The sequence below is a fragment of the Rhagoletis pomonella genome, unplaced genomic scaffold (genome assembly GCF_013731165.1).
Source record: "Rhagoletis pomonella isolate Grant_MI unplaced genomic scaffold, Rhpom_1.0 Rhpom_scaffold_00092, whole genome shotgun sequence".
Lineage (NCBI taxonomy): Eukaryota > Metazoa > Arthropoda > Insecta > Diptera > Tephritidae > Rhagoletis > Rhagoletis pomonella.
In genome coordinates, this window is record NW_023458646.1 from 109,857 (window position 1) to 123,409 (window position 13,553).

At 40.9% G+C, this 13,553-nt stretch overlaps 1 protein-coding gene across 1 annotated transcript in view; it reads left to right on the plus strand.

The window, feature by feature from the left end:
• Nucleotides 1-209: 209 nt before the first annotated feature.
• Nucleotides 210-13,553, plus strand: part of LOC118749940 (1-phosphatidylinositol 4,5-bisphosphate phosphodiesterase classes I and II-like) — a gene marked incomplete at its 3' end in the record, with an annotated part of 29,721 nt that continues 16,377 nt past the window's right edge. Inside the window, 1 exon segment of the mRNA XM_036484697.1 lies at nucleotides 210-316.

Consider the following 13,553-nt stretch of genomic DNA (forward strand, 5'->3'; position numbering starts at 1 on the left):
TTGGTTGCGGGAAAATGGAGGTAATGCATTGACGGAAATGGTGAAAAGTACAACTAAGCTCAAAAAGTTACACTTTTTGTCATTAATTTGGTACAATTTAAAAATTTTAAATATCAACACTGAAGTGAATGTATGTCAGCGATGGGCTGACGCACACAACTATATTTTGCGAAAACAGCGAGAGCATTCAGTTGGTGTTAAATGTTCGGTAAGTGAGGTTGTGCTAGCGCTTTTAAGAAAATGCTTGTTGACGGCAATAAAATCAATAAAAGCGCGATCACATCCTCACCGCATTAGTGTTCGACATCAGCTGACGGTATGCAGTTTTATGGTCCATTCAATTTTAGTATTATAAAGTGAAAGTGCGGCTAAGAATTCATGCTGATTTTTAATATTTTTTGCATTTTCTTTATACAAATTGGATGTTCAAGAATTTCAGTATGGAAGAAAAAGTGCAACACCTTCAACGAAAAAAAATTCTCAAAACTCTACGCGAATTGTATGTACTATAGCGATCATGATTATTTAAATCTTAAGTATATATTAAATGATATTTAATATTTGCTTTAGAGAAGAAATTTCGACAAATTTGTTTAAACAAAAATGTTAAGCGGATATGCAGAATGTGGAAGCGAGATTCTTCTGCTTGCATTTCTATGTTTTTATCATTTATCAGTTTAAGCACATACGATTAAATGTAAAAAAAAAAATATTTTTAATTGCGGATCCGAAAGAAATATTTATTAGTTGCATTGAGTTACGCAAAAATAGTGCGGAAAATAAATCGATTGTGCTGAAGGTGCCGGCTGCTTCCGAAAGGGCCGAAAATGGCACAATGCACACTCATTTTCCATCACTGTCACACATACAATCTCACTATTCTGCTGACTTCTTTTCCCCTTCCGATAACTTTTTGCTTCCGCGCTTGCCTAGCAACGCTGTGCAAAGCTTTGCACGTGCAGTCGCCCGCGACACATATGTGCTGATTTGGGCATCCCTAAGTTAGGAGTTTATGATCTTGCACATACGAAATCATTTGCTTATGTAATATGCGCTCAACAACTTTAGACTTACTTACTTTTGCAACTTTCTAGCACTTTGGGAAAGTACAGGTAATCAAGATGGAGTTGACTATATAGGTTACTTGCGGAAATATTTTGGGGAGTATAATTTTAAGAAATTTTGCATGGACTCCATCGAATCCTACTGCATTCGACTTAACCGAAAGTATAGCTTGGATGACATCACAATCACCAATACAAGCAAATTTAAATGGACTATCACCAAAATTTAAACTAGAGATGGGCAAAAGTCGTGCTTTTCTACGTGACACGCCGTGTCACGCTTTTTCACGCCTGAGCAGCTTTCAGTGAAAAATCACGTAAAATCCGTGATCGTGCGTGCCTGAAATTTTCGCGTGCGTGCGTGTGCGTGAGTTAGATTTTTGTCAATCACGTCATTTTCACATATGTATGTATGTACTTATTTGTATTTTAATCTAAAATAAATTCGTTAACTTACTATTTAACTTTCACTAGTGTGGCAACATTTATTCTTTTTCCTTTGAAATTGGAGGCATTCTGTAATATTCATTTGCACATCTGCAGTTTTTCGGTTTGCCTACAGTTAGGCGCAAACTTTAAAGAAATTGCATGTCAATGTCACTCAAGTATGTGTTGTAACAGGGATAGTACCGGGTGACTTTTTCAAAGCAATTGCTTTGAATTCATTTTCCTAACGCCTAACAGAGTAAATCCTGATCTCTTTTTGTGCTGGCAACAAAATTCAATCAGGGCGCCGATGAACAGCTTAAAAGTGCTACTATTTTCACATCTATTCTACTCTTACTTAGGTAGACTGCGCTTGAAGAAAAGAGCGCTCGCCCTCAGCACTATTCCCAAATTCTGGATGATGACATTCCTTCTAGCTCGAAAAGGGCAAAAACCCGTGCAACTTTTGACGAATTCAAAGATGCGACAAATGAATCTGCAGAAACAGTTTTTGAAGACATTAATAAGGAAATACAGATGTATTTGAAAAAATCGGAAAACAAAAGCAATGTTTTAAAATTTTGGGAGAAAGCTAAAGATTTGCCCCTTCTTAGAAGTCTTTTAAGGCAAATTTTAAACATAGCAGCTAACTTAGCAACTAGGTAAAGAGTCTTTTCTGTGTCAGGCAGAATTCTGGAAGAAATACGTACACGACTGCTTGGTGAAAACCTCGACAAAGTATTATTTTTAAACAAAAATATGAGCTAATGTAATTTTAATATTACATACGTTGAACAAATATTGATACCAATTATTTTTTATACTTGTAATAGATACATAAGTATGTATATCTGAAATTTGTTAAAATAATATTAGTGCCTTAAGCGTTTGGCCGTTTGTAATAATACTTGTGTGATAAAAGGCTATTTATATGAAATACTATTTATATAAATAAAGTTTGAATTTCAAAAAAATGTCCGTGAGACACTGTGCGTGAGCGTGCGTGATTGAAAAAATAGGCGTCGTGAGCGTGCGTGAACGTGATTGAAAAAAATATAGCAGGACGTGAGTGTGTGTGAATTAAAAAACCATCAACGTGAACGTGCGTGAACGCGAACCAAAATTACTCACGTGCCCACCTCTAATTTAAACGAACACAGTAGTTATCTAGACAAATATTAGCTGTGGTAGCAGACAGTGTACAGTGTACTTTCTTTGGATTTTCCTATCCGATTTCCTCAATAGTACTCCAATTTTGCTTTGTATTTAACGCAAAACTAAACTTTTCTTTATAGAATAAGATTTTAGCCGTCTTTATGTTGACAGTAGTTCGAGCTGTTTTAAAACTGCTAAATGTTTCGGGAGTCCTTTATATGAAATGTTTTGTTTTCTAAGATAACTCTTTTTTTGTTGTCATCCACGCCATGCACCCAACTCTTTTCTATTTGGCTTCATTTTTTTAATAACAGAACTAGTCTCCACAACCTTAAAATTGTCTGGTAACGTTTTCAGCGCGAAGAACGCTTAAAAGAGTTACTCTGTATGTTGGACCATGTATACGCCGCAAAGTGGGGTAATTGATATCGATATTGGAGATTAATTCAAAAAATGAATTTCAAAGTACAAAGATGTTTCTAGTACCATATGAAAGTCGATAAAACTCTACATCGCCATGTAATCAAATATTTGCCCAAAAATGTACCGTTTCCTTGCAATATACTCTTAAAGTCGTCGCTTCTTCCTTTTTATGTGCGCAAAGTGATAAACGTGATTTAATATTTCATATTTCTAAGCTATTTCTAAGGCTTTCTGCACATGGTTGCTTCATCGTCACAATCATGATGCAACGATTACATGACGACTATACTTTCGCACACTCGGTCGTGATATTTCAATTCATTTGGCGTCTAAAAATTCACTGCGGGAGGTATTTTTTGTTTTTCTGGTTGATATTTTCGCAAAATGTTTACAAAAACCTGCAAGTTTTAAAATATGGACTGTGCAGCAATAATTCTAGACATAATTTTCCAGTAATATCTCTTCTTTTGTTTTCCTGAAATGTGTTTTGTGCACACACGCAGAGACTTTTTACAATTTCATCATATTCTATAGTTAAAACTCTCGCATTTATTGAATTTTATTGCCATTAACCACTTTTTAATAAGTTCCACAGATTTTATGCAAAAAATACTAATTTGTATGCGATTTCAATGCAAATATTTACTTTTTCACCAATTTTTCCCATAAATTTTAAACAAACAATGCGTGCACAACGATTAGCAAACGACAGTGCCGTACTTATCCGTTTCTGCATCTTCTACGATTTGTCGATAACTAGCCGATAACGACAAGTGTGCAGATCTCCTTCGAAATGCATGTGCTCGGCTTGAAATTTCAGGGCGAGACGATAACGCAACTAGACTGAGGGGAAAACCTATTAAAATCAAATAGAAACGTAATTGATCTTACTATAAACGTCAACGAAAGTACTGTATATTGGTTAATATTCAATTCAATTACGCGCATATTAAAATGACCGCGTTCGTACTTAAAAAACATCCGTGAAATGAATAATCATGACAAAAACTAAAAAAAAATTTAATTTGCATGTTGCCTGCAGTGGAATTCGAGCCCGACCATCTCCGGATATCAACAACTTGTGGCAAGCACCTTTGCGCACTCAGCTACACCCAGGCATATAAATTTGCTTTCAAATGTTGAATATCCATCAACGCCACAGCATGCGATTTGTACGGATAAACATGTATGTACTATGTATGTATGTGTGTGTTGTCACCGCTCTCAGAGCGGCGCTCTACACGCTTGGGGTGCGTACCCCGCAGGGAAACCGCGGACTAGTGAATCAAATTTCTAGTTCCGTACTTGTCCGATAGGAACTAGATCCCCACCAGTCCGAAATAGGCGAAAAGTGGTACTTTTAAAAAACTAATTTTTTTCAGTTTTTTTCACTAGAAATCGATATCTAAAGTGACGAATTTAGAAATGGTTCGGAACTATAGAAAAAGGGATGCAGAACGAACTAGATCTTATTTGTCGAATTTAGAACTAGTTCGGAACTATCGAAAAAGGGATGCAGCGGGGGGCTTATTTACTTTACAAACATATGTGTTCGGCGGCTTTTTCGCTCAAATACGCTTCTATTCTGCACTTCGCAGATGCTTTTTCATAGCTTGGTAATACAAAAGAAAAATTTGTGTTAACATTTCAACATCTTGGGACCGTCTGGAATTTAACAGCGAGCACCTCTGCAAACTCAGCTACAGCTAAAGGTATGTAAACGTACATTTCTTATAATCATTCAAACAAATTTAATTTCAAATTGAAAACACATTTCGTTCAAAATAACTGAAAATCGCACACACGGAAGAACCAAAAAGATTGAAAAATCATGATACTTTTTTCTTTCGTCTGTCGATTTTAGAACTGGTTCGGAATAGAATATAGGGGGAGTTCGAAACTATTAAAAAAGGGATGCAGCAGGGGGAAATTGGCACTTCCTAGGGCATCGCCATGTTAAATTCGCCAGTTGCATGCATGCAAAAAAGATTTATCGCGAACCAGTACTGGGTCTAAATGTACTAGAAGAGCACCAGTTCAGAACTAGAAATTTTCCCCACAGGGTATGTACACTTACATATACATACTCAGATGTGAACAGCCAAATACGTGCGTAATAAGTTTTGTATGAAAAAATTATTTTTAAATACGAACATTTTTAAACGATAATCAAATATAAAGTATTCAATTTTACTATGCATTATTTCCCTCAGTGTATGATTGGACGACAAGTGTGCAGATAGCCTAAGTTTTCTTTAACCAATTATCATGAAATATGTGTACCCGCCGAACCGATTTCATCCAAACTTAGTATAGTCATTACTGTTAGCCCCATTAAAAAATTGTTTGCAACTTTTTGACATCGGACATTAACCGCGCTGACCTCCCATGTATTAGTATTTTCGACAGGTACAGATTTTGCGATATTTTACTATATAATAACGCTAAATTTTTCAAGTTTGTATTTTGAAAAATTTATGAGCCGAAAATTTGTTTTTTATAAAATAAATAGATTTTTATTAAAAGGTTGTAGATATGGTACGACTGAATTTTAGCTATGTTTTAACTAAAAACAAGAAAATTAGTTGATATAAGCGTGATAAAAACTGTATTTGCATTGAATTCAATGCAATTGAAAAACTTACACAGTAACTCAAGCAAGCGTTGATTTTCTTTAAAAATTCAAAATATTTTTGAAGTTAAAATCTTTATGCTAATTTTCCATAAAAGTATTGTTCATGCTATGACCAAAACCACACAAATTCAAAATCTAGGAAGATCCAACAAATTTTCATCAAAACTTCTTACTTTTTAAGAAATTCATGTCCTTATGGAAGAAAATGCGAAAGATCGCACATAGGGGTATGTGATCGATCTAGGCGGTCATCAGTCTATTTTTTTAAACTTATCGTAGGAACAAAAAAAATGCTACCTGCCACAGTTGAATAGTTGCGGAACAATAGGCAACCCCTACCCCGAACTTATGACACCGCTTTGACGGAGTATCTCAGTCGGAACTTGTCAGTTTGTGATAGTGCACGTTTTATTTTACGACATTCATTGTGAAACAGTTGCGTTCAAAAGTGATTATTATTATTGCGGTCATTATACGATTAAACAAATTTTTTTAAAGTCTGAAGACACAGGTAAATATACATTTAATTTAAATAGTTTCGATTTAGCAAAATATAATCTAAGTAATAATATCAGTAATCGGAAATATTATATTTTTTTCAGTGATTATTTTTTCATTACTTTGTAAACTGTAAGCTTTTAGTTATACTTCCACGCATTTCCACGTTACATTATTAGTTCCGTTCTATTTAATGGAACTTTGGTAGTATACTGCACAAAAATTAGCTTCCGATAGCTACCGGTGAGCTTTTTATGACCAATAATTAAGATAGATCTAAAAAAAAAATTCGTTTCCATACATATTTTGTAATTTTTAAGTATTTACTTTGCTTGCTTTAGAGTCACCAACTGGTTTATTTATTTGATAAGATGCATCGACAAAATTCTATCAATTTTGAGAACAAAATAAAGTTTCTTCAAAATGATATATTATCATCTGACTCCTTCTCCGATGAACAAATAAGAGATATAAAGCACAAATTTTCATAACTAAAAGCACAGTTTATACAAAGGTGGATAAAAGCCTGTGGAAAAGAAGTTTTTTTTTTAAAGTAACGTAACGTAACATGGCTACAAGGAATATTTTCAATTCCCAAAGGTATGCAACAGCCGCGATCTGGTCGTGTTGAGCAGGTTACTCCTAAGCTCTGATCCACTCATTAGTAGTTTCAGGCCAAAGCCAAAAAAAGCAACCAAGCCCTTTTCAAAGGAAGAAACCGATATGTTGCTTCCAGCTGAACCAACTAAGGATGACACGAAGTCTGGAGAGTCTTCAGAAGAGGAAGAAGGGTCCGATGAAGAATCTTTGCACTGATCATCATCCTAAAATAGTTTTTTTACACAAATTTTGTTTTAGAATTCAATTACACATTTATTATCCATTGCAATACAAGATAAAATTGGTTATTTCCATCATTTTCTTTGTAACTTATATCTCAAGGAGGTTAGGTTAGGTTAAACGGGCAGCTCTGAAAAGAAGAGTTCACTCGGAGGCCGGAGAGGCCCATTGTGATGCCCATGGGGGTTACCCCAAGCCTATCCCTGCATGTCTTCGAGCCATTTTGATTTTCTTGCGAATTCTAGCAGTCCTTCCAGAGGAGCTTTCGCCAAGATATCCAGATTCTCGAAGAAATGGTGCCCAAGAAACTTGAGGCGTTTTCCTCGAAGTGCTGGACACTCGCAAAGGAAGTGCTGGACGGATTCTAAGTCCTCCTCATCCCTGCAGCTTCTACAGAAATCATTATGCGGGGCTCCGAACCTGGCGGCCATGTGGCCAATGGTCCAGTGTCCCGTTAGTATTCCTGTGAGAAGCCTGACGTTTGACTTTGAAAGCCTTAATAGACTCCTTGTTCTTCGTTCATCGAGCCGTGGCCAGAGTGATCGCGATACCCTGCAGGTGTGAAGGTGGTCAGTCTCTCGACTTCTGCAGACAGAAATCACAGGAGGGGTTTCACGATTTGGGTCGCTTCCCCGAGCCCCATCTCTGATCCCTTCCTAGCACATTCGTCCGCTTCCTCATTTCCCGGGACACCACAATGTCCCGATACCCAGTAAAGATTGTTTATGTGTTGCTGTAGAGCTTGTAGGGATCTTCGGCATTCTTTAACGCATAACGAGTCAGTCGTTGCTGACCCTAACTCTTTGATAGCCGCCTGACTGTCAACAACGAAGGCAAGTTTAGATGGAGCTAAGTCAATCATGCCCACCAACCTTGCCGCCATATGGATTGCATATATCTGAGCCTGAAAAACACTGCAGTGGTCTGGGAGTCTATACGACTTCCTCAGAGATAGCCCCTGAGAGAAGACCCCAGACTCTGTTCCGATATCGATTTTGGAGCCGTCCGTGAAGATGGGTATTTCGTCATCGCTGAGAGCAATACTAAATTCCCAGTCACTTCTGTCAGGAAAATGGATATCGAAGTTTCGATTGAAGTCAATTTCCGTAACCTGATGGTCACAACGGCTGTATTCCACCCCCACTCTCCCGAGTATTGTGGCGTGACCTTTGCAAGTTGTTCGCAGCCTGTTAGACGCTCTGAGTCGTAGAGCGCTTTTAGCTGCGATACTTTTAACATATAGGTCTATAGGTGGAATATCCAGCAGGGTCTCTAGAGATGCCTGGGGCGTTGAATAAATCGCCCCCGTTATGCATAAGCATGCTTGTCGTTGCACCTTTTGCAAGTTGAGTAGATGGGATTTGGTGTCAACCGCCTGCCACCATACCAGCGCGTCATAGGTGAGGATAGGTCTAACTACCGCCGTATAAATCCAATGTATTATCTGCGGTCGCAGACCCCAGTCTTTTCCAATAGTAGCTTTGCAGGAGTAGAGCGCGTTGAGCGCCTTCTTTCTCCGCTCTTTGGTGTTCCTTTTCCAGGAAAGCTTAGAGTCGAGAATAACCCCCAAAAATTTTGCTTCTTTTGACAATTTGAGATTTGCTACATTGACGGACGGAGGTCGGAAATTGTCTATTTTATATCGCTTGGTGAAGAGAACAAGTTCGGTTTTAGTGGGATTGACCCCCAGGCCATTTCTTTCTGCCCACCCTGACAGATCGTTAATTGCAGATTGTAGAATCTCGCTGACCGTGGAGAGGAATGACTAAGTCATCCGCGTAAGCGACGATCTTAGCGGATTTCGATGTACGAAGCAGGAATTCGTTTAGCACGAGGTTCCACAGTAGGGGGGATAGCACCCCCCCTTGAGGTGTGCCCCGTGTGGCTGTTTTCCTTACTTCTGATGTTCCCAAGGAGCCATTGATGTTTCTGGTGCTCAACATATTGTCGATCCAGAGAGTGATCAATGGGTCCAGTCCTACAGCCACCATGGAGTGGTGTATGGATGCCAAATTAACATTGTTAAAGGCGCCCTCCACGTACAGGAAGGCTGCCAGCGCATATTCCTTGTGATTCAGTGCTTGTTCTATACTCCCAACAACCTCGTGCGGGGCTGTTTCAACCGACCTACCTTTACGGTAGGCATGCTGAGCCTCGCTGAAGTTCCCAGGAGTAAGGCGTTGCATTATCTGCAGACTCAGAAGCCTCTCCATTATTTTGAGAAGAAATTATGAGAGGCTGATGGGCCTAAAATCTTTTGCAGTGCTGTGGCCCGCTTTTCCTGCTTTGGGAATGTAGACCACTCTTACCTCCCTCCATGACTTTGGGATGTAGCCTAGGAGGAGACTCGCCCTATAGATTGTCGTTAGCCAGGGGGTTACCGTAGAGCTTGTTCGTTGTAGCATGGCTGGAAAGATCCCATCCGGTCCCGGAGATTTGTAGGGTTGGAAGGATCTGATAGCCCAAGCTACTTTGTCTGTAGTGATGATTTCATCCACTGGACCGCCTTGCCTGTGGGTACTAGGGTGTTCTGTCACAGGAGTTCCTGTGTCCCCTGCGTCACCGCAGCCAGGGAGGTGGACGTCCATAAGGTGTTCCAGTGTTTCAAGGCTGCTTTCGGTGTGCCCTTCCTCCTGGCTTTTTAAGAAAACCGGGAGGACCCGGGTTTTTCGAGAGGCACCTTCTTAGTCGCGCGGCATCAGTAGTCGTTTCGAGGTCCTCGCACAATTTGGACCACGAAACCTTCTTTTCTTTCTTTATCTCTTTCTTGAACGCATTGAAGTTGCGACGACATTCGTCCCAGTCCTCCGCGTTTTTAGTGAACTTCGCTTTATTGAAAGCTTTCCTAGCTATCCTGAGCCGCCTTAAATCGGCCGTCCACCACCTTGATTGTCGCTTAGAAGGTTTGCTCTCGGGACAGGTTGTTATGTAACATTCGTTGGGAGACTTCGTTAGACAGAGGACCGCTCCCTCCAGTTGGTCCGCTGAAATTGGCTCCACCGTGTACGGTGGACTTGCTCCAGACACCAACTGGCTGAATTTGTTCAAATTTGTCCTACTAGGATTTCGATAAGGTTTTAGTGTCGGTCTGCTTAGGTTAATGGAGAATACGATGCGACAATGATCAGAGAAAGAGCATTTTGTCGAGACGTGCCAGCCGTCAACCCTAACATTGTTCGAGTTAGTTACAAGAGTTATATCTATAACCTCCTCCCTTATTCTATTGTAGAAAGTGAGGTGATTACCCTTGTTACAGATAGTAAGTTTTGTGGATAATAAGTAACTAAAGAGTGACTCACCTCTATCGTTGATGTTCGAGCTGTTCCACGCCGTGTGGTGAGCGTTGGCGTCACAGCCAGCCACCATATTTATCCTTCCTTGCTCCGCCCAGGCGGTGAGTTTCCTGAAGGATACTGACGGGGGGTCGGGTACATCATATGGCATGTATAAAGATGCGAGGATGAGGTCGGGTGCTCCCCTCTGCTCCAACATTGCCACTGTCATGTCCGAATCGCTAAATTGGGGAAGAAAGAGAATATTAGTGCTTTTCTTAACCAGAATACAGCTTCTAATTTTACCTTTGGTATGTGGGGTGAGAGGTAGAAAGTCGCTAGTGGATAGACCTGTGACCCTCCCCGCCACTAGCCAGGGTTCTTGTATTAGGGCCACGTCCACATCTTCCTCACCCATGAAGAGCAGCAGATCCTCCGATGCTGCCCTGCTGTGATGCAAATTAATCTGCACCACCTTTAGGCTTTTCGGATTCTCTTTCAGCATCGGGGATGATCACCTTAAGGTGACCGATGCCATATCTTATTTGGCCGGCTTTGCGACGGAGGATCTGCAAGGATTGTGAACCGATCTTGATCCAAAGGTCCTTGCCGTTACCCTTGTCGCGAGCGCGGCCTCGGACATTCGTCCAGTCGTCAGGGATGACATCCACGTTCTGACATTTGATTAGGGCTAGTGAGATCTCGTCCTCCACGAGGGGGGGCGGGATCCACACTCGCACTATCGTACGGGATGGCACCTCTGAGAGCGGAACAACTTCTAGTCGTGCGTTGGCCCAAAGTTCATCTTGGTTGCGGACGCAGTTTGTTAGGAAGTCTAACGACTCCTTGTTACCGCATCCAACAACTTTGACTCCCTTCTGCCACTTGGCTCCATCAAACATACCAATGTTGTTGTTTTTGTTACGCTGGATTTCGCCAAGTAGTGCCCTCTTAATCTATTCTTCCAGGAGCAACCATTTTTCCGTCGGAATCTTTCCTTCCGGGTGATTCCGGTCTATGATTGCTACCTGGAGCTCTGGTGCTGAGTATAAGGTCGATGAAGTTTTCACAGTTCAGTTTTCAGTATGTCTTCTTGTCGCCAGACAGTTGTCTCTTCGGAGTGCGTGCAACCGGTCCCTTACCACCGGAGGAAATAGCAGCTGCCGACGTCGAGGCCTTCTCTCCGTCCAGCCGTGGGAACACTGGCCTCGCGGTCTTCGGCACCTTGGGCGTCAGTGATTGCGACGGATTGTTGTTTCCAACAGTGGACAGCGGAGCAGCTTTCTTCGCAGCTGCTACCGCCCTCAGAGGGGGGTTTGGTTACAGCGTCCCTTTTTCGGAGTTGGTGGCTTTTCCAGAGACCGCGGCCTCACTTCCGTAAGCATTCGAGACTTTCTCCTCGCGGAGTCGCTCATACTTCCTGACAATGTAGGCATGCTTCTTTTGAAGAGCCTTGTCCCTTGGCGTTAGAGTGGCGGGGTCGCGCTCTCGCAGTTTCGCGAGGAATCGACGAGAGCTTTTGTACCCCATCTTTCTCTTCCGCTCTTTGTCCTTCTCCTTGTCGGGCTTGGCATTGCCTTGAGGCTCCTTAGCTCCTTCGGTTGCAGCCGGTCTCTCAGAATCATCAGACCCCAGGCTTAGCTGGCTCAGTGCAAGGGAAACCGCCCAGTCTCGATCCTCCTCATCTGAGGAGTCTAGCAGTGAGTGGATTTGAAGATCCTAGGAGCCCGGCTCGTCACTTTCGGATTGGCACCTCTGTTGCCTTGCCAATGTTTTTGCCTCAGTAGCTCGCTTGCATTTCATACCTACTGCCAGGTGAAGGTTGTCCTGCCGCCCACTTTGGATCAGACGCAGACCAGGGAGCCGCCCCACTGGGGAACAGACGCTTCTGGATTTGTCGGTGCGTTTTCAAACGTTAAGATTGGGGTCGCGTACGTAGTGGTCCACCCGTCATCACGTTCTGGTCATCCTGGGCGTTAGTCGATGCACGTCACGTACAGTCCGGGTCCAGTCCTCACTACGGGAGCTCAGCCTTGAGCGAGGATATACGGCCTCGCACCGGTCGACAGAGCCTCGTTAGCGATAACAGGGACCACCAAGCCTTGACGGGCAGTGGGTAAGGTTGTCGTTTGGGAAGGATAGGTTATAGATTCACTTCACTTCCCCATTAGATCCCCATATCTCAAGGAAGTCCATACGCATTTTAACAATGAAAACAAATTTTTGAGCAACATTATAAAAAAAAATAATAATAATTTGTCTGTTATTCCCTTGGTTAAAGTTAAATTTCATTTTTAAACAGTTGCCACATGTTGTTTAGAAATGAAGCCTTTCAAAACCATTTCAATTGATACCCATATTGTAGTAATTCAGTTAACTTAACTATATTTAAGTTTTTACCAGGTGGAAACTCTTTGCATGTACTAACCTATATATAAACATCGCTGAGACGAACACGTATGTAGGTATGCGTGTTTCTACAATCGGACCACGGCAACATTGAGGGCCGGTTGTTCAATGTCTGATTAGCACAAATCGGAGGTAAAAGCTTCGGTTAAGCACAACTACTGCTTTATCGATCACATGTTACATGCCTGATGTCGAAATCGTCGATAGTGTAGTGGTAGTGATAACCAGACATTGAACAACCGGGCCTGAGTCTATCGGTGTCAAACTTTAACCAACCTTATTTTCGTTTCTTTGGAGGAATAATTGTACGTCCTTCACCTATATTTACTTGATTTTAAACATTTACAATTTTAGACATCGTTACACGTCTTTTCTAAACATTTTGAAATAAAATTTTCATAAAAATAATTCTGGCCGCCTAAATCGGCCAAATACTCCTATCTGGATCGTTCAGATATAAAATTTAAAAAATCAACGCGAATTTTCAACCTCTTGAAGCTTGCTATTGATCATACTAAAATTGCATAACCTATAAAAAGTTCTGATGAAAATTTGTTGAATTTTCCGAAATTTTGTATAAACTTTGAAACTTTATTTTATATGGCTTTAGTGATGCAGGCTGAAATCTGGGCCCTATTGCACCAACGAATTATCATTAGCATTTTAGCAGATTATCGAACTTACGCAAAGTTTTGTGTTTTACCAACATGATAAGGAAAAGTCACTCAAATGAGTGTTGATAAGTAAAATATCACTCAAAATCATAGATAAGCGTTGCACCAAAATTTGAAATGCTTGGCGAAAAGGCTTTAGCGGATAAGTGATAAGTTA